The 27,680-nt window shown below is 38.5% G+C and overlaps 1 long non-coding RNA gene and 1 other non-coding gene across 2 annotated transcripts in view; both read left to right on the top strand.

Annotated features, from left to right (window-relative positions):
* The window catches only part of LOC141576303 (uncharacterized), a 94,294-nt gene that overhangs the window by 17,552 nt on the left and 49,062 nt on the right, over positions 1–27,680 (top strand). Inside the window, exon 2 of the long non-coding RNA XR_012504643.1 lies at positions 23,350–23,550. This is a non-coding gene — a long non-coding RNA (uncharacterized LOC141576303). The remainder of the gene's footprint in view (positions 1–23,349; positions 23,551–27,680) is intronic.
* LOC123613893 (small nucleolar RNA SNORD22) lies at positions 23,302–23,427 on the top strand. The gene has a single exon (XR_006721323.1). It is a non-coding gene; the product is annotated as a small nucleolar RNA SNORD22 (small nucleolar RNA).

Below are 27,680 nucleotides of genomic sequence, written 5' to 3'. Positions count from 1 at the left end.
TTGCCTCTCATATACTATTTCTGATACATATCCCAAACTTTTGAATTTAGTCACTTCCTACTACCTGCCCCACAGCATCCCTGGCTACACACACACACACACACACACACACACCCCTGACACTTGCTTGAACCCTTTCCACCATTAACAAGAGTGGCAAAGCAAGGGTGAACAACTTCTCATTCCCAAGCTGGACCTCTAGCTGTTGAGGAATAACTGGGCTTCTTGCCACTCAAATATGGGAAGGTCTGCACTGAACAGCCCTTCTTGTGTCCATCTTGCAAGTGGTCATGTCCAGTCTCCGCTTCTTGGTGCGCACATGTAGCCCATCCTGCTCCCACTTTGCTGCCAGTTTTCCTGACTGTCTTATTCTGTCCTTCTAAAGACTTTTGAAATTTGCAGTCCATGGCTTCTTTTCCCCACAAGTGATTTAATGTCCAAACCAGAACAGATTTTTTTTTCTTAAAATCCACAAAGAATAACAAGTTCCAAGGACAGAATTTTAAAAAAATACTTTAAAATCTCTGGTACTGATCAGTTCATCAGACTGTGGATTTTTTTTTTTTAATTTAAATCTCCACTTTCATGTCATGCTTTCACTAAAGCAAATGCAGTCAGCTGAAATATACCTTTATTTGACTACTGTAGTTTTTCAGATTTGACACAAGTAAATCTTTTTTTTTTAAAGGATCTTTATACAGTGTAAGCAGTCAGTTGGCATATACCAAGACAAACCCCCCCAAGTAGAACAAAGGTAAATTGCAATTAGTTGTTTTGTAGGCATTGTGCTCAGAAAGCCCAGTGTTTATTTCGGCTTTGCATGTCCTGTATAATGATATAGTGTATCTGGAACCACACACGTTTAGAGACTATAATTACAGCAATTTTGCACTTATCTCCCTTATTCAGAAATAATATTCTTGATTGGCAGTTTTTGCCTTTCAGCACTTTGAATACATCATCCCACTTTTATTGTCCAGCAAGGTTTCTGCTAACATATGCCAGTAGTCTTACAAGGGCTCCCTTTACCTGACAAGTCTCTTTTCTTTTGATGGTTCAAAATCTTTGTCTTTTTCATGTTTGACAATTTGATTATAATGTGTCTCAGTGTAGATTACTTTGAGTTCATCATAATTGGAATTCACTGGGCTTCTGAATGTAGATGTCCATGTCCCACTTTAGATTTGAGAAATTTTGCCATTATTTATTCAAATAAGCTTTCTTCCCCTTTCTCTTCCTGTTTCTTCTGGGACTCCCATAATGAATATATGAGTTCATTTGATGTTGTAAGAAGTCCCTTAAGCTTTCTTCACTCATTTTTTTTTATTATCCTCTGGATAATTTTAAGAGACTTTTCTTTGATTTGCTGATTTTTTCTTCTATTTGATCAAGTGTGCATTTTAACCCCTCTAGTGAATTTTTCAGTTCAGGTATTATATTCTTTAGCTCTGAAATTTGTTTAGTTCATTTTTATATTTTCTCATTATTGATATTCTCATTTTATTTATGCATAGGTTCCTTAGCTTGTTGAATATTCTTATGATGGTTATTTTGAATTCCTTGTCAGTTAATTCATATAAATCTCTTTCTTTAGGGTCAATTTCTTTTCTTTTTTTTCATTTGATTGGGCCATGTTTCCCTGTTTCTTTGTGTACCTTTGTAACTTTGTGTTGGAAAATGCACGTTTGAAAAAACAGCCTCTCTGAGTCTTTATCAATTGGTTTTGTACAATGAAAGACCTTTATCAATCAGTCCAGCTAGAGATTCTGGTAGTCTCTCAAGTATTTTCTGTGGATATATTTTCTCTGGACTTACACATGTAAATTCCCTATTAGAGAGATTTGCTGGACTCTTTTTTTCAGGAGATAATTTCTTACTCCTAATGTCTGTCTGTGGTACTGCAAGTTTTCTAGAGATACAGTAAGCTGTCCAGCTCTCTTTTGTACTTAGTGGTCCCCTGTCTTCTAGAGTATGCCAGGTCCCATCAGTGTTCTGAGTCTGGTGAAACAGAAACCAGTCCCTGGGGCAGCCCCCCAACAAAAAGCTAGAATAGTATGTGCTCCAGTCTTCTCTCTTTCCCCCTGCCCTGAGGTAGGGAGGGCCTCTGAGCTGTATCAATCTGTCTGCTGTACAGTGGGCCTCTAGAGCAGCAGCAAACCACGCAGCACTCTTTTGTTCTCAGCAACCTTCAGGCATCTAGTGTATGCCAGGTCCTGTCAGCATTCTGGGACAAGTGAGCTAGCGACCAGCCCCTCCAAAGGCCTGAATGTTGGACACATGCTCCGATTCTTTTCTTCCTCAAAGAGAAGCTGGAAGCTCAGGATTTTCTCCCCCTTGCTCTGTTTTGAGCTGAATGCAGGGACCTACAGTGAGTGAACACATGCTAGTCCAGATTTCACCCTGGGGTGAAGCCCAGTGGGCCCCAACCTGATACCTGTTCTCACCAGTGCCCAAATGCATGCAATACAGAAACTTGTACCTTGGGTATTTCCCTGAAAATTCTAAACATTGGATATATGTTTTTGCCTTCTTTCTCTCAGGAAGAAATCAAATGCTGGGAGTTTTCTCTCACTTGCACTACCCTGAGACAGTTGAGAGGGACTATGGTAAATGAGTGACACAGATTTTCCTACTGCCTTTGATGCAAATGATTTCACACTGAACTAGAATGCAGGAGCCTTTTAACTAATTTCTGGATTTCTCACAAAGTGTATTTATCTGTATATTTTTGAAATGGCTTATCTATGTTTGGGAAGGAGGATCTGGGGTTTCCTATTCCACCATCTTGGTGATATAACTTGTCTCCATTTTATTATTTGTTTTCTGTTTGTTCCCTGTTTTTCTTTGCTCTTCAAATATCTTTTCACCTCCACATTCTTTTTCATCTCCTTCTGGGTCTCCAGTGACATAGGTATTAGGTCTTTTATTATTGTTTCACAGACCCCTGAGTCTCTCTCTCTCTCTCTCTTTTTTTCCCTTTTTTCCCATTCTATTTTCTCTCTCTTTTCAGACTGGGTCAGTTGTACTGATCTGTCCTCAAGTTCACTGATTCTATTCTCTCTCATCTGTACTCTAGTATTGAATTCATCTAGCAATTAAAAAAAATTTTTGGTCATTTAACTTTTTTTCAGTTCTGTAATTTGCATTTGACTCTTTTCAAAAATAAGCTCCTTTTCTCTAATGAGATTTTTTTATTTTTTTCATCTTTTCAAGATAATTTTTAATTGTCTGTTGAAGCATTTTTATGATAGCAACTTTGAAATTGTTTTTGGGTAACTTTAACAACTAAGTAATCTTGGTATCGGTGTCAGTTAATTGTCTTTTTTAATTGAAATTGTGGTTTTCCTGGTTCTTGGTATGAGGAGTGATTTTTGATTGCCACTTGGACATTTTGGTTACTATTTTAGGAATTTTTTGATCCTATTTAAATCTTCTATTTTAGCAGCAGTCATCCTGTTTAGGTCTGTTTAGGTCCTGTTTTTGTGGACTTTAGGTCCTATGACATTTTAGTTGTCAGTCATTTCAATGCTATTCTGATCTGCTTTGTTTTTCTAATGCTGCTGCAGCTCCTGTTCATTCCACATTGGTACCACCTGCCAGAGCATAAGACTTTCTTAGGCTACCTGGTGTCACTGGGCCACCTTCTTCTGCAGGAGTTAAGGCAGAAGCCACCGTGACTGTATCTTTTCAGCCACTGGATAGAGGACTGGGACATGGTGGTGCCCAGGTGTGGAACAGGAATTGGTTTGGCCTAGTGGATTACTGCTTCCACTGCAGGCAGGCCAGTTTGCAGTTGCCATCAGTATTGAGCTGGGGTTGGGTTGCTGTGCTTGGGCTTTGATGATCCTACCATGGGACACCAGTATCGTTTTTTGTGAAGCAGAAGGTAGGATGACTCATTAGGGTTTTAAAGTTTCTACTGTGGGCAGATCAGCCCACGTGCTCATGTCCTGGTCGTGGAGTAGTGGTTGGGTCTGGCAGGGGCTTTGCAGCTGCCTTTGTGTCCTGATCAGATCATCCTCTGGTAGCCCAGTTGTGAAGCAAGGGTTGGGGCTCCCAACTAGGTCTCTATTGGACTTCCCCTTTCTCAGCACCTTGGCCAAAGAAAGCTGTCTTTACTTTCTTTTATATGCCTATTGGTAGCTGTGGATTTCAGGCCTCCTGGTGCCTAGTCTGGGATATTTAGGAAGTAAAATGAAAACTCTGGGAACTCACAGCATTGTTGTTCTTCAAAGCTTGAGGTCCCTATCCTGTTTACCTTCTTTCCATATTATGGAATCATTTTTTCTTGTCTGTTTATTATTTCCAGAGTATTTAGTTGTATTTAGAGTGAGGGAGCAGGGTAAAAATGAGTCTACACTGTCTTGTTCCAGCAACTCGAGGTATATTTTAAAGGCCAAACTAACAAGTTTGCTGATGGGTTTTGCTTGGCATGTGAGAGAATAATCAAGGGTGGTCCCTAGGATTTTAGCCTAAGCAATAAAATGAATGGTAACACCATATACTAAGAAGGGAAACACTGAGGGAGGACCAGATTTTGTGAGGCTGGGACTGAGAATTAAGGATTCTGTTGTAGATATGTTAAATTTGAGATATTCAAGTGACGATGTCTAGTACACAGTGGATTTGCAAACTTGGATTTCAGAGATGGAGATATAACATTAGAAGTGATATTGAAAACCACAAAAGTGAATAAAATCACTTACAGAATGAGTGTAGATAGAAAGGAGAAGTCCAAGGACCAACCCTGGCACAATCCAATGCTGAATGTTAGGGAAGTAGAGAATTTAGTAAAGGAAACAAAAGGAATAGTCAATGTGATAGGAGGAAAATAAAGACAGCTTGTCATGAAAGCCAAATGAAACAAGTGCTTTCAGAAAAAGTCAGTGATGGATTGTAACAAATTCTGCTGAGAGATCAAGATGAGGACTGGGGATTTGGTAATATGATGGTAATATGAAGATTATTGGTGATCTTAGTGAGAGATATTTTAATGGAACCCTGAGCTCAAAAGATTGATTGGAGTGGTTCTAAGAGGATGTCAGGAAAGGAAATGGAGTCAGGGAGAATAGAATTATTTGGAGGAATTTTCTAAATTGAGAGCAAAGAAATGTACATTAGCTGTAGTTTTCTTTTTCTTTTTAATGAGAGATAGTAGAGTATGTTTGTATGCTGGTGGGAATTATTTAATAGAGAGGAAAACTTGATGATACAGGAGCAAGAAGAATTGCATCAAGTGTATAAGAGAAGAGTTGGCCTTAGTAGAAGGAACAATTTATCCATAGTAACAGGTAGGGGGGCAGAGTATATCAGTACAAATGCAGGTAGAATAAAGAACTTGTGGTGAAAGGATAGGCAAGTTCTCTTTTGATAGATTTTTTTTTCCCCTGAAACTAAAAGAAAGGTCATCAGCTTAGAATGAGAAGGGAGGAGTGTTGAAGGAGAGAGGAGAGATAAGATGTGAAATAGCAATCTCAACAAGTGGGAGAGTGAACCAACTAGGGAAACAGAATAGGACTGTTGGACAGCACTGATTGCCCACTTCAGGCTTGTGGTTATAAATTTAAAGTGAAACAAAATCACCATGGTTTTGTGGGTTTCACTTTCATTCTTAAAATTTTGAAAACAATCACAGATTTAGAGAAAAATTGGACATATATAGTACAAAGATCTTTTAAAAACTACCATTTGAGAATAAGTTGCTGACCAGATACCACATCACTCCTGAATACTTTCATGTATGTTTCCCACAAACAAAGGCATTCTTTTATACAGCCACAAAGCAACCAGCAAAATATAAAAAATTCACAATGATATTATAGTACAGTCACATCATTAGAGCTTATTCATGTTCTAATAATTGTCTCAATAATCTTTATGGAAAAAAATAATTTAGAATCTCGTGTTACATTTAGCTGTCATATATCTTTAGTCTTCTTTAGTCTTGGAATAGTTCCCTACTCTTTCCTTGACTTGTATGACTTTGACACATTTGAAAATTACATAGTTATTTACATCTATGTTTATTTATATATCTATAAATATTAAAACTCATGAATTCTAAAGCCAATCTAATACCATAGGATTTATTCTATTTTTCCCTTTATTTGTAACAGTAAGAAACCAAGCTTCCATTATCTTTAATGAAGCAATCCCCTTGTAACCAATCTCCCATTTCCACCATCATTCCCTTCCTAATGGGGATGGTATAATTTTGCTCAGGCTTTGACTTCTCATTCCAGACCACTCCCCCCACAACACACGTGGACGCCCACCTCACCATGTTTGGGCTCTAATATCCTATGTCAGACTACCCTTTGGCATGTACGCCTCCCTCATCCTGCTTTGGTTCTAAGCCCTGGCCATCCCCCTCTATGTGGACTCATTTTCCCAACACACTTCAGCTCTGAGTCTCCTCTCTGAATCTAATGGATACCATGCTTATTACATTTGAGCTCTGATACCCCACAACAGGTACCCATCCCTATACTCACCCCCTTGGGATCTGACATTCACACACCAGGATTTCCTCTGGTTAGATGCCTTCCTCACTCTGTCAAGGCCTTGACATCCCATGACAATCAATCATAGATAACCCTTTCCACTTTGGACACCTTCCTTTTTCTTGTTTTATCCCATTTACTGGCTTTAGGACTAAATTATTTGAGAAGAGGAAAGGGATAATTGAATTCAACTAGGGTTGGTATTCTAACAAGGAAATACAGTTGTCCCTTGATATCCATGGGGGGATTGGTTCGAGGAGCACCACCAGATACCAAAATTTGCAGATGCTCAAGTCCTTTATATAAAATGGCATAGTATAAGAAATATAGTTGGCCTTCCATGTCCACAGGTTTCACATCAGTGGTCTCAACCAACTGTGGATGTGAATCCCGCAGATACGAGGGAGCTGAATGTATGACAAAGGGAGAGAGAGGCAGGGGAGTTGAGCTGATACATACAAGGAAAGAGTATGGTGATAGACTGTGGGATCTAAGCTGCATAAAGACATAAGAGTCAGAGGTGATGGAGTGCACAAATTGGATGTACAAATAATTTTAGGACTAGTGGTTTTCTAGAGATTCAATAAAGAGATGGGTGATGGTCAGAGAGTAGTGTGCTTGAAAATGTGATTTTAGATGTAGTATCATAGATAAAGGTCTAGGATCTGACCATGGGAGATGGTAGCTCAGGTAAGGTGGAGGAAAAAAATCACTGTAGGTGAAGAAGTCCATTAGGGAACTGAGAATACAGAAAAATGTTTATATGCAAACAGTGAATGTATAGCATTAGAAAAATTTAGGAGTACTAGGGAAACAACAAATAAATACTATTCTTAGCTTAAATTTTCTATACTGTCGGGTGAGAAACCATTGGTGCTATCATGAAATTAATTTCATGAGTTATGCTCAGTAACTTTTAAAAACATGAAATGGGCAAGAATAGAAAAAATTAGAATATGTGTAAAGGTAAGTGTTATTTATGAAACTCTTTTGCAATTAGTAATGTATTTCTTATTGTGGCTCATGGTTGAAAATGTTTGGAGACCACTGTCTTAATATAATCTGTGGCCTCCAGATGACAGGCATATTGTAAAGTAGTAATGGCAGCAAGGCATGAATTAGGCTGTGGAAGTTTCTTGGGCTGCTGGATAAAATTAACATTTATAAAGTAGTCCAGTTTACTGCTAAATCTTATAAACTATCTTTAGAAAGCATCTGTAATAGTGATTCTCAAGAGGGAGGTACTAAGAAAGCCCTTTGGTGTGGTGATGGAAGATTTCCCCTAGGGGGCTTTTGCAAAGTACACAGGCCTCCTTTCCACCTTGACTGCACTAGTGAGCTTTCCTTAGGGAGTTGTAGTCCTCACCACTCCATCCAGTTTCTAGAATATCCTCAACAGGTGTTTAACTTCTGCTTAATCAATTCCAAGACTCACAATCTCACAAAGCAGATTTAGAATGAATCTGTTGAACTTCTTCAAATGTATAACTTTTAGCCCTCAGTCTTGGTCTTGACTTCTATAATGATGTAGACTAAGTCTAATTCTTCTACCTAATAATCTTTTAGTAACTTAAGAACATTTTTTCTTACCTCCTGAAATGACTTCTTTCATTCTCTGATGTCTTAGAAAGACAATATAGCATGGTGCCTAAATTTTGGGCTCCAGAGCCAGGTTTCCTGGGTTTGAATCTGGCCTAGTAGTTTACTAGCACATGTGATTCGGAGAAAATTACATATTATGCCTGGAAAATGGGGGCAATTAACAGATAGTATCTACCTCATAGAGTTGTTGAGACCAGTAATTTATTTAGAACAGTGCCTGACATATAGTACATACAAAAGAAATTAGCTATTTATTATAGAACAGACTTCTTAGTTCTTTCATCATACTAGTTATTTTCCTCCTGGATAGAATGTCTCTTCTTAATTGTCTCTTCTTAATTTTAATTGTTTTTTTAATTGTCTCTTCTTAAACTATGTAATTTATAACAAAGTATAGTAATCCAAGTGCAGTCTAAGACTGTTGTCGTTCTTATTCTGAACCCTCTACTTCTTTTGATGCAGAGCAAAATTGAAATATGTTAGGGATTTTTTCTGTTGTTGTTGTAAGCAAAACACACCAATGATCACACTGATGGTATCAAATAATCTTGTTTTCAAATGGACTTCTGTTGCTCCAGGTTTCTTAACTACCCTGAACTTGAAATAGTTTTTTTTTTTTTAAACCTAGATGCTACCTTTATATTCATACCTGTGGTGAGCTGAATAATGGCTCCCAAAGATATCCAGTCCCAATCTCTAGAACCTATGAATGTTGCCTTATATGGTAAAAGGGGCTCTGCAGATGTGATTAAATTAAGGATTTAGAGATGAGGAGATTATCCTGGATTATCTGGGTAGACCCTAAATGACATCATAAGTGTCCTTATTAGGGGGAGATATGATGTGACCAACGAAGGTGGCAATGTGACAAGTAAAACAAGATGCTACGCTACTGGCTTTGAAGATGGAGAGAATGGTCACAAACCAGTGAATGAAAGGAACATAGCTCTAGAAACTAGAAAGGACAGTAGACTCTGGAGGGAATATAGCCTTGCTGATACCATGATTTTGGCCAAGTGAAATTAAATTTGAATTTCTGACCTACAAAACTGTAAGGGAAAAGTATGTTTTAACTCACCAAGTTTGTGGTAATTTATTTCAGCAGCCGTAGGACACTAATACATACCTGTTATGTTTCATCTTGTTATTTTGAGCCCATTATTCTGGCCTGTCAAGTTTTGTTGTTGTATTTTTTTAAAATAGAACTTTTGCTTTATTAGATGTTGAGTACTAACTATGTATGGATGTAATTCAAGATAATGTTAGTAATAATATCTCTAATTCTCTTGATAATACTTTATATACATATTAACCCCATTATATAGATAAGAAAACTGAGGTTCAGAGTGATAAAATCATTTGTCCAAGATCATATAATTAGCATCTAGTCTTTAAATACAGGTTTGGGGTAGGGGAGGTTGTATGTGTTTGGGCATAGGGGTTATGTGGGAACCCTCTGTACTTTGCTTTGAGCCTAAAATTCCTCTAAAAATAAAATTTATTAATTAAAAATTTAAAGTAGAGCCAGGGCAAAGGAAACCATCAACAGAATTAAAAGATGACCTACTGAATGGAAGAAAATATTTGCAAATCATATGTCTGATAAGGGGTTAACTTCCAAAATATATAAACATTTCGTACTACTCAATAGCAAATAATCAAACAACCTAATTAAAAAATGGGCAGAAGACCTGAATAGATATTTCCCTAAGACATACAGATGACCAACAGGCATATGAATTGATGCTTAACCTAGCTAGTCATCAGGGAAATGCAAATCAAAACCACAATGAGGTGTCACCTCACACCTGTCAGAATAGCTTTCATCAGACTATTTTCAAAATAATGCTAAGATGTTATTTTGCCTTTTTTCTACTGTGTTAATATTTCCACTGATAGGACAAAAGCAGTTACATTTTAGCACAAATCAAGGAAGTGGTATCAAACTGTACAGTAGTTACTGTATTCTTCACCACCACACAGAAAAAAATCAGTTTCACTTAAGAAGGAACTTGATGAGAAAATTTAAAATAATTTTATTAATTCTTGACCCTAAATATATCATTTAGTATTTTGTGACAAAGTAGAAATTACATATAAAGCACTTATGCTACATAAAGAAGTATTATGATTGTTTTGAGGAAAAGCATTTGTATGATTGAGTTGTGAGTCAAACTAGCAGTTTTTTCATGGAATACTATTTTTACCTGAAGGAACAACAGATCAAAAAAAAAATCTATGGCTAAGCAGACTTTGATATTTCACAGATATTTTCTCAAAAATTGATGAAGTGGGCCTGCCATTTCAAGACAAATAACTAAAAGTATTGTTACAAATGATAAAATTTGTGCTTTCAAGGGAAAATTAGAATTTTGGAAAAATTGTGTTCATTACTATGAGCTTGATAGCTTTCCAGACTTAAAGACTTTTCTGATGAGATCATTGGGGATATTAAATGAAGTGATTTTTATGTTGTATAATGAAATAGGTCAAAATTTGGAAGATCTGTATAACTCAATGAGTCACTACAAATGACTAAAACTTGATGTTAGAAAATCAGGCATGGGTAAAAAAGATGCATTCTAAGTTCAAGACAGGCCTTTCTGGTTTCTGGTCTGGCATGTGAATGGTTTGGAAGTCATCACTTCATCTAACAAGTAAAAAAGCTAAATAAACTGAAAAAAATCACAAACTTTCTTAGAGCCACCGGAGACTTGAAGTTACAGGGAAAATTGCTACACTTTACCTCCCCAAATTGGAGAGAGAGACACAGATACAGATACCACAACACACCAAAGCAAAGACCCTCAAGCTGAAATCTCCGTGAGAATCAGTACTAGGGTAGGAAAACCTGCACTGTAATTGACAAATAGCTGGGGGTTCAGTGAGGACAAGTGTAAGACTTAAAAACTCTAGGGGGATCCAGTCTTAAGGGGGCACACTCACACTATTATGAGCTTCACCTTCGGGAGCTCTACCAGGTTCTCAGAGTGAAGATTGGAGAAAAATCTTCTGTTGCCAGTAGGGAGGGGAAAAATAGCCATTTTGAAATACACCAGAACATTTTTGCTATTAGCCTGCTCTGAAGAGAAATTGTTTTATAGAGTCTAATCTATCTGGTTTTTCTCAGAGCCTAACTGACTTAAGGGACGAGAAATACCTGACAAGGGAAGAGAAATACCCTCTCACCATCCTGTGCCACCTAAGTGGAGGAGAAAAATGAAAAGGATTTATGAAATTTATAGTCCAGGAACAAAGGCTCAATAAAAGACTGAGACCAAATCATAGGACTATAGAACACGTGCCCTCCTCCCCCATTTCCACCACATTACTAAAGGCCTTACTTACCACAGTTCCTTTTACCCAGTACTTCATTTCCAGCATTTAACAAAAAATGATGAGACATGCTAAAAGGCAAAAGACACAGTTTGGGTGACAGAGCAAGCATCAGGACCAGAGTCAGATATGGTAGGAATCCTGGAATTATTACACTAGCAATTTAAAGTAATTATGATTAATTATGCTAAGGACTCCAGTGGAAAAAGTAGACAATGTGTAAAAACAGATGAGTGATACAGGAAGAGAAAGGGACATTCTAAAAAGAAATAAACAAGAAATACTAGAGATAAAAAGCACTGTAATAGAAATGAAGAATGCCTTTGATGGGCTTATTATAATAGACTAGACACAACTGTGGAAATAATCTCTGAACTTGAGTATATGTCAGCAGAAACTTTCAACACTGAAAAGCAAAGAGGAAAAACAAACAAACAAACAAACAAACAAACAAACCAGAACAGAATATCTAAGAACTGTGGGGTAAGTACAAAAGGTGTATCATATTCGTTTTTTTTTTCTTTGGTTTTTTCTTTACATTTTTTTATTGAGTAATAGTCACTTTACAGTGTGTCAAATTCTAGTGTAGAGCACAATTTTTTGGTTATACGTGAACATATATATATTTATTGTCACATTTTTTTTTTTTTTGCTATGAGCTACCACAAGATCTTGTATATATTTCCCTGTGCTATACAGTATAATCTTGTTTATCTATTCTGCATTTTAAAATCCCAGTCTGTCCCTTCCCACCACCGGCCCCCTTGGCAACCCCAAGTTTGTATTCTATGTCTATGAGTCTGTTTCTGTTTTGTATTTATTTTTTTTAATTCCAAATATGAGCGATCTAATACAGTATTTTTCTTTCTCTTTCTGGCTTACTTCACTTAGAGTGACATTCTCCAGGAGCATCCATGTTGCTGCAAATGGCGTTATGTTGTCGGTGTTTGTGGCTGAATAGTATTCCATTGTATAAATATACCACACCTTCTTTATTCAGTCATCTGTTGATGGACATTTAGGCTATTCCCATGTCTTGGCTATTGTAAATAGTGATGCTATGAACATTGGGGTGCAGGTGTCATTTTGAAGTAGGGTTCCTTCTGGATATAAGCCCAGGAGCGAGATTCCTGGGTCATATGGTAAGGCTATTTTTAGTCTTTTGAGGAATCTCCATACTGTTTTCCTTGCTTCCCTCTCCCACTCTTAATGATTTAGATGTCTTCTTTTACAATTTTGTGTTTATTCTTTTTGTAATTCATGGAAGTTATCTCCTTTCCAGTTATGAATTTCTCATTTTTGTAGCATCCTGCTTCTTTTCTATTTAGAGTAGACCGTCAATATTTCTTTTAGCATGGGTTTAGTGTTGCTAAACTCTTAGTTCTTGCTTGTCTCTGAAGTTCTTTATCTCTCCTTCTGTTCTAAAGGATAGCCTTGCTGGATAGAGTATACTAGACTGCATCTTTTTTTAATTCAGGACTTTGAATATATCTTGCCACTCCCTTCTGGCCTGTAGTCTTTGTGTAGAGAAATCAGCTGCGAGCCTTATGGGGGTTACCTTTTAACTCACTCTTTGTTTTTCTCTTGCTGCTTTTAGGAGCATTTCTTTATCCTTAACACTGGCCATCTTGATTATGATATGTCTCGGTGTGGTTCTATTTGGTTTCTTCATGTTTGGGACCCTCTAAGCCTCCTGTACTTGGATATCTGATTCCTTCTTTAGGTTTGGGAAGTTTTCAGTCATGATTTCTTCAAAAACCTTTTCAATCCCCTTTGTTCTTTCTTCCCCATCTGGAACCTCTATTATGCATAGATTGACATGCTTTATATTATCCAATAGGTCCCTTATATTGTTTTCATTGTTTTTTTATCTGCTTTTCTCTCTGCTGTTCTGATTGGGTGCTTTCTGTTGTCCTGTCTTCTAGGTCAGTTATTCGATCCTCTGCATTATCTAGCCTGCTTTGTACAGCCTTTAGGTCAGCTCTCCTCTCAGCAAATGAGTTTACTAATTCTACATAGTTCTTCTTTGTAGCTTCTATTTCATTTTTGACCTATTTTATATCTCTAAACATTATTTCTTTTAGTTCTTTCAGTACTCTGAGCACTCCTTTTCTGAAATTTTTTAAAACATTTTTATTGATTTATAATCACTTTACAATGTTGTGTCAAATTCCAGTGTTCAGCACAATTTTTCAGTTATACATGAACATATATATATTCATTGTCACATGTTTTTCTCTGTGAGCTACCATAAGATTTTGTGTATATTTCCCTGTGCTATACAGTATAATCTTGTTTATCTGTTCTACAATTTTGAAATACCGTCCATACCTTCCCACCCTCCACCCCCTTGGCAACCACAACTTTGTATTCTATGTCTATGAGTCTACTTCTGTTTTGTATTTATGCTTTGTTTTTTTGTTTGTTTGTTTTTGTTTTTGTTTTTTAGATTCCACATATGAGTGATCTCATATGATATTTTTCTTTCTCTTTCTGGCTTACTTCACTAAGAATGAGATTAACCAGGAGCATCCCTGTTGCAAATGGCGTTATGTTGTCGGTTTTTATGGCTGAGTAGTATTCCATTGTATAAATATACCACTTCTTCTTTATCCAGTCACCTGTTGATGGACATTTAGGCTGTTTCCATGTTTTGGCTATCATAAATAGTGCTGCTATGAATATTGGGGTACAGGTGTCATTCTGAAGTAGGGTTCCTTCTGGATACAAGCCCAGGAATGGGATTACTGTGTCATACGGTAAGTCTATTCCGCGTCCTTTGAGGAATCCCTACACTGTTTTCCATAGTGGCTGCAACAAACTGCATTCCCACCAGCAGTGTAGGAAGGTTCCCTTTTCTCCACAGCCTCTACAGCATTTGTCATTTGTGGATTTTTCAATGATTGTCATTCTGACTGGCGTGAGATGATACCTCATTGTAGTTTTGATTTGCATTTCTCTGATTAGTGATATTGAGCATTTTTTCATGTGCTTATTGATCATTTGTATGTCTTCCTTGGAGAATTGCTTGTTTAGGTCTTCTGCCCATTTTTGGATTGGGTTGTTTGGTTGTTTCTTATTAAGTCATATGAGCTGCTTATATTCTGGAGATCAAGCCTTTATCAGTTTCATTTGCAAAAATTTTCTCCCATTCCTTAGGTTGTTTTTTGTTTTACTTCTGGTTTCCTTTGCTGTGCAGAATCTTGTAAGTTTCATTAGGTCCCAATTGTTTATTCTTGCTTTTATTTCTTCTAGGAGAAAATTTTTGAGATGTATGTCAGATAATGTTTTGCCTATGTTTTCCTCTAGGAGGTTTATTGTATCTTGTCTTATGTTTAAGTCTTTGATGCATCTTGAGTTGATTTTTGTATATGGTGTAAGGGAGTGTTCTGGCTTCATTGTTTTACATGCTGCTGTCCAGTTTTCCCAACACCATTTGCTGAAGAGACTGTCTGTATTCCATTGTATATTCTTGCCTCCTTTGTTGAAGATTAGTTGACCAAACGTTTGTGGGTTCATTTCTGGGCTCTCTGTTCTGTTCCATAGATCTATATGTCTGTTTTTGTACCAATACAATGCTGTCTTGCTATCTGTAGCTCTATAGTATTGTCTGAAGTCTGGGAGAGTTATTCCTCCAGACCCTTTCTTTCTCTCCAGTAATGCTTTGGCAATTCTAGGTCTTTGATGGTTCATATAAATTTTATTATGGTTTGTTTTAGTTCTGTGAAATATGTCCTGGGTAATTTGATAGGGATTGCATTAAACCTGTAGATTGCCTTGGGCAGTGTGACCATTTTAACAATATTGATTCTTCCAATCCAAGAGCATGGGATAATTTTCAAATTTTTAATGTCTTCTTTAATTTCTTTCAACAATGGTTTATAATTTTCTGTGTATAATTCTTTCACCTCCTTGGTTAGATTTATTCCCAGATATTTTATTACCTTGGGTGCTATTTTAAAGGGGATTATTTCTTTACTTTATTTTCTGTTGATTATTTGTTAGTATAGAGAAATGCAACTGATTTTTGAACGTTAATATTGTAACCTGCTAACTTGCTGAATTCTTCAATCAGCTCTGGTAGTTTTTGTGTGGACCCATTAGGGTTCTCTATATATAGTAACATGTTGTCGGCATATAGTGACACTTTTACCTCTTCTTTTCCTATTTGGATCCCTTTTATTTCTCTCTCTTGCCTGATTGCTGTTGCTAGGACTGCAGGACTATGTTGAATAGGTGTGGTGATAGTGGGCATCCTTGTCTTCTCCCAGAGTTTAGTGGGAAGCTTTTGAGTTTTTCACCACTCAGTACTATGCTGGCTGTAGGCTTGTCATATATAGCTTTTATTATTTTGAGATACGTTCCCTCTATACCCACTTTGGTGAGAGTTGTTATCATAAATGGGTGCTGAATTTTATCAAATGCTTTTTCTGCCTCTATTGAGATGATCATGTGGTTTTTGTCCTTTCTCTTGTTGATGTGATGTATTACATTGATTGATTTGCGTATGTTGAACCACCCTTGTGTCCCTTGGGTGAAACCCACTTGGTCATGATGTATAATCTTTTTTATGTGTTGTTGGATTCTATTTGCTAATATTTTGGTGAGGATTTTGGCATCTATGTTCATCAGTGATATTGGCCTATAATTCTCTTTTTTGGTAGTGTCTTTGCCTGGTTTTCGTATCAGGGTGATGGTGGCTTCATCGAATGAGTTTGGGAATATTTCCTCCTTTTCAATCATCTGGAAGAGTTTGAGGACTGGTATGTGTTCTTCTTTGTATGTTTGGTAGAATTCCCCGGTGAAGCTGTCCGGTCCTGGACTTTTATTTGTAGGGAGTTTTTTTTTTTTTTTTTAATACTAATTTGATTTCATTTCTAGTGATCGGATTTTTCAAGTGGTCAGTTTCTTCTTGATTCAGTCTTGGTGGACAGTATGTTTCCAGAGACTTGTTCATCTCCTCTAGGTTATCCAGTTTGGTGCCATATAGTTTTTCATAATATTGTTGTATGATATTCTGTATTTCCATGTTATTTGTTGTAATTTCTTCATTTTTCTTTCTTATTTTGCTCATTTGTGCTCTCTCTTTTTTCTTCTTTGTGAGTTTGGCCAGAGGTTTGTCGATTTTATTTACTTTTTCAAAAAACCAGCTTTTGGTTTCGTTGATTTTTTCTATGGTCTTGTTAATCTCTATTGTAGTTTTTCCTCCCTAATCTTTATAAGTTCCTTCCTTCTCTGCCTTTTCGGGCTGTTTGTTCTTCTTTTTCTAATTCGTTCAGCTGGTGGGTTGAATTGTTTATTTGAGATTGTTCTTCCCTTTTGAGGAATGCCTTTATCGCTATAAACTTCCCTGTTAGCATTTCCTTTGCTGTGTCCCATAGATTTTGAGTGGTTGTGCTTTATTGTCATTTGTCTCAAGGTATTTTTTAATTTCAGCTTTCATTTCCTCATTGAGCCTTTGTATTTTTAATAGCATGTTATATAATCTACATGCTTTTGTTTTTTTCTGTTTTGTTTCTCTGTTGTTGATTTCCAGTTTCATGGCACTGTGGTCAGTAAAGATGCTTGAAATAATTTCAATCTTCTTAAAATTATTGAGGTTTCTTTTGTGCCCAAGTACATGATCAATCCTGGAAAATGTTCCATGTGCACTTGAAAATAAAGTATATCCTATTTTTGGGGGGTGTAATGCTCTAAAAATATCCACGAAATCTAATTTTTCTATTGTATTATTTAATTTCTCTGTTTCCTTATTTATTTTCTGCCTGGAAGATCTGCCTAGTGAAGTTAATGTGGTGTTAAAATCTCCAACTGTGATTGTATTCCCATCAATATCCCCCTTTTTCTCTGTTAGCAATTTTTCTATGTACTTAGGTGCTCCTATATTAGATGCACGTATATTAACGAGTGTAATGTCCTCATCTTGTACCACTCTTTTAATCATTATAAAATGTCCTTTTTTACCTTTCTTTATGGCCTTTGTTTTAAAGTCTATTTTGTCTGAAATCAGTACTGCAACACCTGCTCTTTTGGCTTTTCCATTTGCATGGAATATCCTTTTCCATCCTTTCACTCTCAATCTGTATGTGTCCTTCTCCCTAAAGTGGGTGTCTTGTATGCAGCATATTGAAGGTTCTTGCTTTATTATCCACTCTGCCACTCTATGTCTTTTAATTGGAGCATTTAGTCCATTAACATTTACAGTAATTAATGATAGATGTGTGTTTATTGCCCTTTTGATCTTCTCTTTGCAGTTCATTTGGTATTTTCTCTTTGTTCCTTTCTTCTTCCTTTTGTGGTTTGGTAATTTTCCTTTGTAGTATCATGAAATTTATTCAGTTGTTGTGACTCCCTTGTAAGTTTTTGTCTTGTGGTTACCATTTTTCGTAAATCTATTAGCCCATTACTATAACTGTTTTTATTAAACTGATAGTAACATGATCTCAAACCCATCCTACCATTAAAAAAATTATAGAAGAATGAAAAAAATATATTCTATATTTCCCTGCCTCCGTCTCCCACTCTCAATGATTTGTATGTCTTCTTTTATAATTTCATGTTTATTTTATTTGTAATTCATGAGTTATCACCTTTCCAGTTGTGTGTTTCTCATTTCTGTAGCATCCTGCTGCTTTTCTATTTAGAATAGAGCTTTCAGTATTTCTTTTAGCATGGGTTTAGTGTTGCCAAACTCTTGTATTTTTTTGTTGTCTGTGAAATTCTTTATTTTTCCTTCTATCCTAAAGGATAATCTTGCTGGATAAAGTATCCTAGGCTGCATCTTTTTTTCATTCAGGAATTTGAATATATCTTGCCACTCCGTTCTGGCCTGTAGTATTTGTGTATAGAAATCAGCTGAGAGCCTTATGGGGGTTCCCTTGTAACTCAGTCTTTGCTTTTCTCTTGCTGCCTTTAGAATCATTTCTTTATCCTTGCCTCTGGCCATCTTAATTATGATATGTCTTGGTGTGGGTCTATTTGGGTTCTTCCTGTTTGGGACCCTCTGAGCTTCCTGTACTTGGATATCTGATTCCTTCTTTAAGTTTGGGAAGTTTTCAGTCATGATTTCTTCAAAAACCTTTTCAATCCCCTTTGATCTTTCTTTCCCTTTTGGGATCCTTATTATGTGAAGATTGGCACACTTTATATTACCCCATAGGTCCCTTATGCTATTTTAATTATTTTTTATTTGTTTCTCTTATAGCTTTTCTGATTGGGTGCTTTCTATTGTCCTGTCTTCTAGGTCACTAATTCGTTCCTCTGCATTATCTAGTCGGCTTTGCACAGCTTTTAGATCATTCCTCATCTTAGTCAATGAGCTTACCCATTCTACTTCACTCTTCTTTATAGCTTCAATTTCATTTTTGACATATTTTATATCTCTAAACACTATCTCTCTTAGTTCCTTCAGCTCTTTGATCACTCCTTTTTTGAAATCTTGATCTAGTAGGCTATTGATGCTATTTCACTGATCGTTCCTTCAGAGAATTTCTCTTGTTCTTTTAATTGGGAATTGTTTCTCTGCTTCTTAATCTTGCTCATACCTCTCTGGCACTGTGGTTCATGGACTATCAGTTATCTATTGTGGTCCTTAAGGAGTTTATCTGTCTAATGCTTATCTAGGAATGATACTTAGGAAAAAAAGAAAAAATGGAGAAAATTTTAAAAGAAGGGAGAAGAAAAGTTTTGAAAACTGTGTATAATGAGTAATAGAAGAGCAAGTTGAAGCAGAATTTCAATTGGGTTGAGACGTCCTTTTAAAACCTTTAAAAAAGGGGGAAAAGATGAAAAAATGTATTTGAAACCTGTGTGTAATCAATAACAGGACAACAAAACCCAAGAGAAATAGAAATGAATTAAGAAGTAAAAATTTAGAGGGTAATAGAAAATAGAACAAGTAACAGCAGACTTAAGGAAAAAAAAAGGGGTGGTGTTGGTGTTCTCCTAGAGTCTGTGTGCTTTTAACGTGAAGTCTTTCTGTCTTCGTCCTGTTTTGGAAGCTCAGCTTGCTGTTTCCAGAGGCCCTCCATTGGCGCCCTCTTCTGTGCTGCGCCCAGTACCTGTGGGCAAGCGGATCGCACCTCCTCCCAACACTGGGTCAGGTGCAGCTCTCCTTTGCTGTGTGCGGGCGTGTCACTGCCCCTCATGATGCCACATTCAGATGTTTCAGACTGGCCAGGTGGGACGGTGGGTCCCAGCCCCTCCAAGCATCGTGGGCAGTGTCTGCATTCCTGCCCAAAAGGTGGGGGGCCGCCCTCCCTCTCCCGGTGCCGGTCGCTCTGCTGCTCTGTGCAGCTGCGCACTCCTCCTCGGGTTGGCGCTCCACAGGTGGGCTCGGGGAAGACCGAGGAACAACCTTGTCCCTGCTCCAGGCCAAAACCCAGCTCGTTGTTTGTCTTGGCAGAGCAGGTTCTCTGAGGGACCAGGATGGAAGGATCCTAACTGCCTCGGGGTGTAGAGAAGTCTCCGTCTGTCCTTTGAGGCTGCTAAGCCCTTAGGTGCAGATGCAGGTTTCACCCCCGCCCCCGCCTGGATGCTAAGCAACGCCAGAGCATATGGTGGCTGTGCCTGAGCCCCGCCTCTCTTCCCCCACAAACTTTCTGCGGGTTTTCAGAGATGGGGGTATGCTCCCTTCCCCCCAGGGCACATCAACCGTGTTGTTTTATGGTGGGCCCAGTTTCTGCCCTGTGCACCCACAGCCACGGTGTGCAGCCCCTTGCAATCCCCCCGGGGCTGCCTCAGTGCAGCAGCCCCCATCCTCTGCCTGGCTTGGGCAGCCTGGCCCTGCCCCCAGCTGCTGGCCCATGTCTCGGCCTGGGTGTCATTGGGACCCTCTGTAACTGTTAAACTTATTTCTGTCAGTCAATGGCTGCTCTGTACAGATCCGAGCCTCGGAGGTTCCCCCTCTGACCTGCTGGCCTCTCAGTTGGAGGCGGGAGATACAGGGAATGAGCGCCAATCCTCCTTTGCTCCTCCCTCCCCGTGGGACCCATCCCGCTCTGCTTTGCATTTTATTCTTTCTTTTTTCCTTTTCTCCTACCAGATTTTTGGCATCTCTGTCTTTTGAAGAGGACGATGTTCTGTCAGAGTTCCGCAGGTGCTCTGGTTGGCTGAGTGGGTCTATGTATGTGAGTCTTGGTGCATTTGTGGGAGAGGGTGAGCGAGCATCCTTCTACTCCGCCATCTTCTCTCTTCTGCCTTTTTTTGAAATCTTGATCTAATAGACCATCAATGTCTATTTCCTTTATTGTGCTTTCAGGGGATTTCTCTTGCTCTTTTAATTGGGAGTGGTTCCTCTGCTTATTCACATTGCTCATATCTCTCTGGCACTGTTGCTTAAGAAGTATCAGTTATCTAGTTCTCCTGGAGATGGTGTGCTCTTAATGATTTTATCGAGAGGTCTTTGTGTCTTTGCCCTGTTTTGCAAACTCAGCTTGTTCTTTCCAGAGGCCCTCTGTTGGCGCCCTTGTCTGTGCTGCTCCCAGTGGCTATTGGCTAGCAGTTCGCGCCCCTTCCCAACACTGGGTCTGGTGCTGAGCTCTTACCCGGTGGGCGGGCGGGTTTCTCCCCTTCCTGATGCCGCAGTCAGATGCTGCACTTTGGGGAGGCAGATGGGCTGATTGCACCCCTTCCCAGCACCATGGTCAGGTGCTGTGTTCCTGCCAAGAAGGCGGGTAGCTCCCTGCCCTTTCCTGGTGCCGGTTGCTCTGCTGTTCTGTGCAGCTGTCTGCTCCACCTCGGGTCGGCACTCCAAAGGCTGGCTCAGGGAAGTCCGTGGAACAGCCCCACCCCTGCTCTGTTCCAAAACTCAGTTCCTTGTTTGTCTTGGCAGTGTGAGTTTTCTGAGGTGCCATGGCAGAAAGATCCTATCTGCCACAGGCTGTAAACAAGTCTCAGTCCTGTGTAGGAGGTTATGGAGCCCCAGGGTGCGGATTCAGGTCTCAGCCCCACCCCCGCCCGGGTGCTGCACACTGGAGGAGATGGTGGCTGTTGCTGAGCCCCGCCTCTCTTCTCAGGAGAAGTGCCAGTAATGGCGGTGCAGGTCTGAGGAGATAAAGGCTATGGCACACCAGCCCTGCTGCTTTGCTTATTTTTACAATTTATGGGGGACCGAGGTGGTTCTGCTCTGTATCCCCTCCCAGCCATGGCGTGCAGCACCCTGCAGTCCCCCGGTGCTGCCTCAGTGTAGCCACCCCAGTACTCCACCTGGCTCAGGCAGCCTGTCCCTGCCTGCAGCTGCCAGCTCACATCTCAGGCTGGGTGTCGTGGGGACCCTTTGTGCCCATTTAACTCAGTTCTGTTGGTTAAGGTGTGCTTGGGGCAAATCTGAGCCTTGGAGTCTCCCCTTCCATCCCAATGGCTTCTCTGTTGGAGAGGGGAGACCCAGTGAACAAGCGCCAGTCCTCCTTTGCAGCTTCCTCCCCATGGGATTGGTTTCGCACAGTTTTGCTTTATCTTCTTTCTTTTTTCCTTTTCTCCTACCGGATTTTTGGCGTTTTTATCTTTCATAGAGGGTGATGTTTTGTCAGAGTTCGGCAGGTGCTCTGGTTGGCTAACTAGGTCCGTAGATGTGAGTTTTGGTGTATTTGTGGGAGAGGGTGAGCTACAAGCGTCCTTCTACTCTGCCATTTTGCTTCTCTCTCCCTGGTGTATCGTATTTGTAATGGTAATACTAGAAGGAGAAGAAAGGAAAGAACAGAAGAAATATTTAAAGCAATAATGACTGAGATTTTCTCCAAATTAATGTCAGACAACAAATCACAGATCCAGGAAGCTTAGAGAAGACAAAACAGGATTAATGCAAGACAAAGACAAAAACAACAACAACAACAACAACATCAAAACCCCCAAGGCCCCTACACCTAGGCATATCATATTTCAAATTGCAGAAAATCAAAGATAAGGAAAAAAATCCTAAAATAATCCAGGGGAAAAACACCTGACCAATACAGGAACAAAGGTAAGAGTTGTAGTCAGGAGCCATGCAACCAAGAAGAGAAAGGATTGAAATCCTTTAAGTGTTGATAGAAGACCACAGATCTAGAATTCTATTTCCTTCAAACTTATCCTTCAAAAGTTAAAAATAAAGACTTTCTGAGATAAACAAAAATTAAGGAAATTTGTTGTCATTAGCTCAGCCTGGTAAAAATGCTAAAAGAAGTTCTTCAGAAAGAAGGAAAATGGTATAGGTCTGAAACTCAGATCTATATAAAGAAAAATAATTAGATCAACTAATTGATCTAATAGATAACAGTTTGTTCAAAAATAATAATATCAATGAATATATTTTGATTATACCTTCTGTTTAAGCCAAATGAATGACAGCAATGATACAAAGAATGAAGGGAATGAATTAGGAATATTTTCTTACTACTTCCTAAAATGGTAAAAGTAGTATGAAATCCCAGTAAAATTCTGGAGTGAATTACTAAATAGATGGTTGTACTACCTGTGATGCCATAGAGTGTTGTTTGAAAAGTGGACTTGAATTAGTTATAAATGCACATTGCAAACTCTAGGGCAACCACTAAAAAGAGTGAAGTGTAATTGATAGGCTAATAAAGGAGAGAAAATGGACTCATATGAAGACACATAGAGATTAAAAGTAAAGGAATGGAGAAAGATATACCAGACTAACACTAATCAAAGGAAAACTGAAATAGCTGTATTAATTTCAGACAGAGCAGACTTCAATGCAAGGAAAATTATTAGGGATAAAGTGGAGCATTACATAATTCTCTAAGAAAACATAACAGTCCTTATTATGTATGTGCCTAACATCAGAACTTCAAAATACATGAGACAAAGTGTAAGACAGATCAACAAATTTTAATGTGTTAGAGCAATAAAAGGTCATTTATCCCAGTAAAGAAACATTTACATGACTTCCCTTCTATCCTGATCTCAGGTCCTATAAAGGTGAACCCACTGGAGCTGGCTGAGGGAGAAAAGAAAAGTTTATTACAAAAGGAACTGTCTGAGGAATCATAAGGATTTCTAAATATGGAAAAAGGAGAAATAATCACTTGTTAAAAGATCAGTTGTATACTTTTTTTCACATCTGAAGAAAGAAGGCACATATAATGCAACTGTTGGAAGACATCAAAAGGTAATTTTCTATTTATTGTTTGTACCGTCTAGCTGTTCAAATTATCATACAATCATTTCAACATTTTTCTAAATAAAATATTTTTTAACCTTCAAAAAAAAAAGTAATTGGTATAGTTGAGGTTCCTCATTGCGACCAACCTTTAGGAAACTATCATTTGTCAAATTTTGGTATAGCATCAAAGAATACCCAGAACTATCTGAAAAGGATATTAAAATATTCCACCTTTTTCCAGTTATATATCTGGACTTATCTTCATAAATTTCAACCTGAACAACATTTTGCAGCAGATTTGAATGGAGAAGCAGATATTAGAATCTCGCTGTTTTCTGTTAAGCCATATTTTAAGAGATTTGCAGAAGTGTAAAACAGTGCTACTTTTCCCATTATTTTTTGTTTTGTAAAATATAATTATTTTTAAAGGTAGTTATTTTTTTATAAACTATATTATTTATATTACCATATAATGGGTTTATTATTGCTATTTTAAATATATTAGAAGTTAATTTTTTTCTCAGTCCTAATATAGTTAATATTGATAAAATCCACATTCAGAACATTAGAACAGCTAGTTGTTCTGTTAGTCTTTCCTTACTTATAATGCACTTCATTTCTCTCATAACCATGTTTGTCTACCCTATCTAGCTAGATAATCATTCTTTTTAAAGAGGAAATAGAACAAAATAGAAATTAAGCAGTTCTGCTTTCTTATCTGATTATGATAGGATATTTCCCAAAGAGTGAACCTATTATGTGGGATTTGTTGTTGTTCTGATCCTACCTTTAATGAGCCATTTTGTATTGTACATTTTTGTATCCCTTATTTCTCTATGAGCTGTAGTCTTTCTAAGGCAATTCTTATGATTATTGGTTTTGTTAGTGGATAGAAGGACTCCTAAATTAGGAAGCCCACCAAACTGTGGGTCCTTGCTGCTGGCTGTGAAAGAATTTGCACATCAGAGGCAGAGGGACTAAGTGAACAGCCGCTTTATTGCTCATAAGGGGAAATAGAAGGAAAGTGCTTGAGCAGTGAGAAGGAAAGAAAAGTGCTCAAGTGAAGGAAGGAAGCACTTGTGCAGGGAGCCATCAGCCAAGATGGCCAGTAGAGACAGTTCTGGCCTGGGTCGGGGCTATGCAGATTTTTATGAGAGGTTTCTGCCATCAGGTCCTCCTGCATGTGATGGAGCCAATCAGTCCTTGTATGGGCTTTTCTGTCCTTGTATGGGCTTTTCTGGTTGTTGTCATGGCAATTGTTGACTGTCATGGCTCTAGCAGGGTGTGTCACTAAGCATGCTACTACATTACAGTGAACATATGAGGCTCAAGGTCCACTGGAAGTCAAATCCTCCATCATCTTGGGCTCCATTGGTCCTAACCGGTTCTTGTTTCTTCTCATTGCAGCTTCCTCCTGAGACTTAGATAAGAGTAATTGGTTTCTAATTGAAGGGGGGCCAGGGGTATGATCCCGGAGCAACAGCCTTGGTAACAAAAAGGACAGTTGCTTTTAATCAGAATGCCAGCAATCTTGTGGACCTAGTGTTCCCCCCAAACAATGGTCTCTGAAACTTCTGCTCAACCATAAGCAAGAGTCAGGGGTAGGGGGAGCCTTAGTTCTTGTAGAAGAGCTTAAAGATATGTATATTCCTTGAGGAGGAACCAGGACCCTGCTCCAGGGCTGTACTATTATTTCTTGACTGCTCCTCCCTAGTTTATGCATTTCCTCCCTTCCCTGATTAGCAACTCTTTGAATCTACTCTTTGGAACTAAGGGAAGGTCAAGGAGACTGCATGAAGCTTATTTTCTACAAAAGACAAATGGGGGACAGAAAGGATTTGTATCAGGGAGGGCCCACAGGGTCCTGCTCCCTTTCAATCCCCCCCTTTCTTTGATATTCCTCAATCTTGAAGAGAACAGATGTTGGGCAAGAAAGGGATAAAATTTTGAATAGAGAGGTTAATCAAACTTGGTAGAGGAACTCAAGTTTTAGCGGGGCTGGGTTTCAGTTTTACATACTCATCCTTTGTCAAATGCCTCCTCTTCCATCCTTAATACATTTTCTTAAGTCTGACTTCATTAAAGAATTGAAGGAACTATTTGCTTAGTCATAATGGCTTATTTAAGCATGCTTTTCTTATGGAGATCCTATTAAATGATCGTTTTCAAAATTTTGCTTTTGAGAAATACCCTTCCTTTTTTAACCAAATTTTAGAGCCTGTTTTCACTTCACTGATTGAATGCCCGTTATCCATGTGGTAGATCTTTGAGAATGGATCTTATGATTATTGTTGTGGGCCACAATGTGGCAGCCAGTCGGTGAGCCAGTGAAACATGGGTTGGTAAAAGAATTTACCAGAGATAGAGTGTGGAAACAGAAAAAGAGTTCATTAGGGGTACTCTGCCATAGACAACAGTGGGACACACAATCGAGAGGTGCCTGTGTGAGCACCCAGGGCCAGTTGTTGGGGTGTTTTATAAGGTAGGGTCACAAGGTGCCTGATCAGTTTGTACATAAGGCTCTGATTGGTTGTAGGTTAGGTAAGAGGTTTAGGGTCTGTGAAGGGCGGTGGGGTTTATGACTCTGATAAGGTGGGCTGAAACAAGCCAGCCTGAGCTATTGTGAGGTTAGGCATTACCTAGGGCTGTTAGTTTGTTAGGGGAAGGATGCACAGTAAAGAATGTACTTTATCTGTTGAAGGATCACAGGCAGGCAACTGAGAACCCAGAAATGAGGGTCCTTGGACTTTGAAGGACGTCATTTGGCCCAACAGTTATGACCTAGTACACACACACAACTGAAATGAAAGTTTCAAAAGACAATACTTCCCGTGGTAGGGCTCAATTAAGAGACAGAAACCAGAACAAGGAAGGTTAGTAGAAAGAATTTTTAATTATAACAAGGGATTGTAGTAGTGGGTGATTGGCCAGTAAGGGATAAATAGAACTCTTATGAATATAGGAATAGCAGATACAAAGTGCAGCTTCTACTCTTAGGGATGAGATAGAGCACCCAAGGAAGGAATAAATCTGGGAAACCCTCCTTCCCTCTGCCCTTGACAGAGAATCCAGACCTTGTTGGAAAAGGCATGGCTGTGGCTCACCGGACTGTGTAGAATTTAGCTGAGGTGCCACACTGGAGTGATTCCCAGGGAAGCTGAGTTAATTATTTTCTGGAATACTAGGGGAAGTCATCCATGAGGAGGTGTAGTACCTTGAAATTCATAGCAAAGCTGCCTGAGGACATAACAGAGAAAGCCATCCATAGGGAGGTGCCACACCAGCAACATTAGCTGGAAAACTGCTTGGGTGTGTTTGGGAAACCTTTTACTGGAAGGAGCCACACTATGGCACTCCACACCTAAGGGTGTATCATGAGGAAGCTTATCATGAGGAGGTGCTGCATGCTGCTGGCCACATATTCTGTCACCAGCTGAGAAGAGCAATTGAAACTGAAAGCAATGAATTGAAAGCACTTTATCCTTACTATGTTCAATGTTCTCTGATTTTCCTATTCTATTTTATTTTTTCCATTTTTTTGCAACCCACTGAATTGATTTTATTGGCTGTGATCTGCTGTCTAAAAAATAATGAGGTAAAGGATCTAAAAAGATATAAGCCAAGGTCCTTGACTTTGAGGAGGATAACACCCAATTGGGGTAATAGGGTATTTCCATAAGGAAATGAACTTCAAGGTAATATAAACCGAGGGCTATAAATGTTACAGAAAGTCTTATAGGTATTTGCTAATCATTAATAGTTTTGAAAGTTAGAAATTAAAGAAGTAAATAAGTTAGTAGATATTAATGAATTAGATAAGTAGAGAGAGATGTTATGGGCATTGGGCTTGGACCTGAGGTGCTTGGTACATAGATAATGAATTGCCATTGCAGAGTTATAAATAGGGGCATGACTTGGTTAAGTTAGCATTTCATTTATTAGTTTATTCTAAATTACCTTTTATGTATATTGCTTCAGTGGTAATTTAAATAAGACAAGATCATAGGAAGGGAGAGTGGAGTGTGTAGTAGACTATTACAGTTTTTAGAAGAAGGCCTGAAATAGTATATAGGTAATAGGGAAAGTGGGAAAAATGAAACTAAAAATTATACATGGGTAAAATAATCAGACCTTGG

Source organism: Camelus bactrianus, chromosome X (assembly GCF_048773025.1).
Source record: "Camelus bactrianus isolate YW-2024 breed Bactrian camel chromosome X, ASM4877302v1, whole genome shotgun sequence".
Taxonomy (NCBI): Eukaryota; Metazoa; Chordata; class Mammalia; order Artiodactyla; family Camelidae; genus Camelus; species Camelus bactrianus.
The sequence above is the reverse complement of the archived record's forward strand: the minus strand, read 5'-3'. Positions and strand labels throughout refer to the sequence as shown.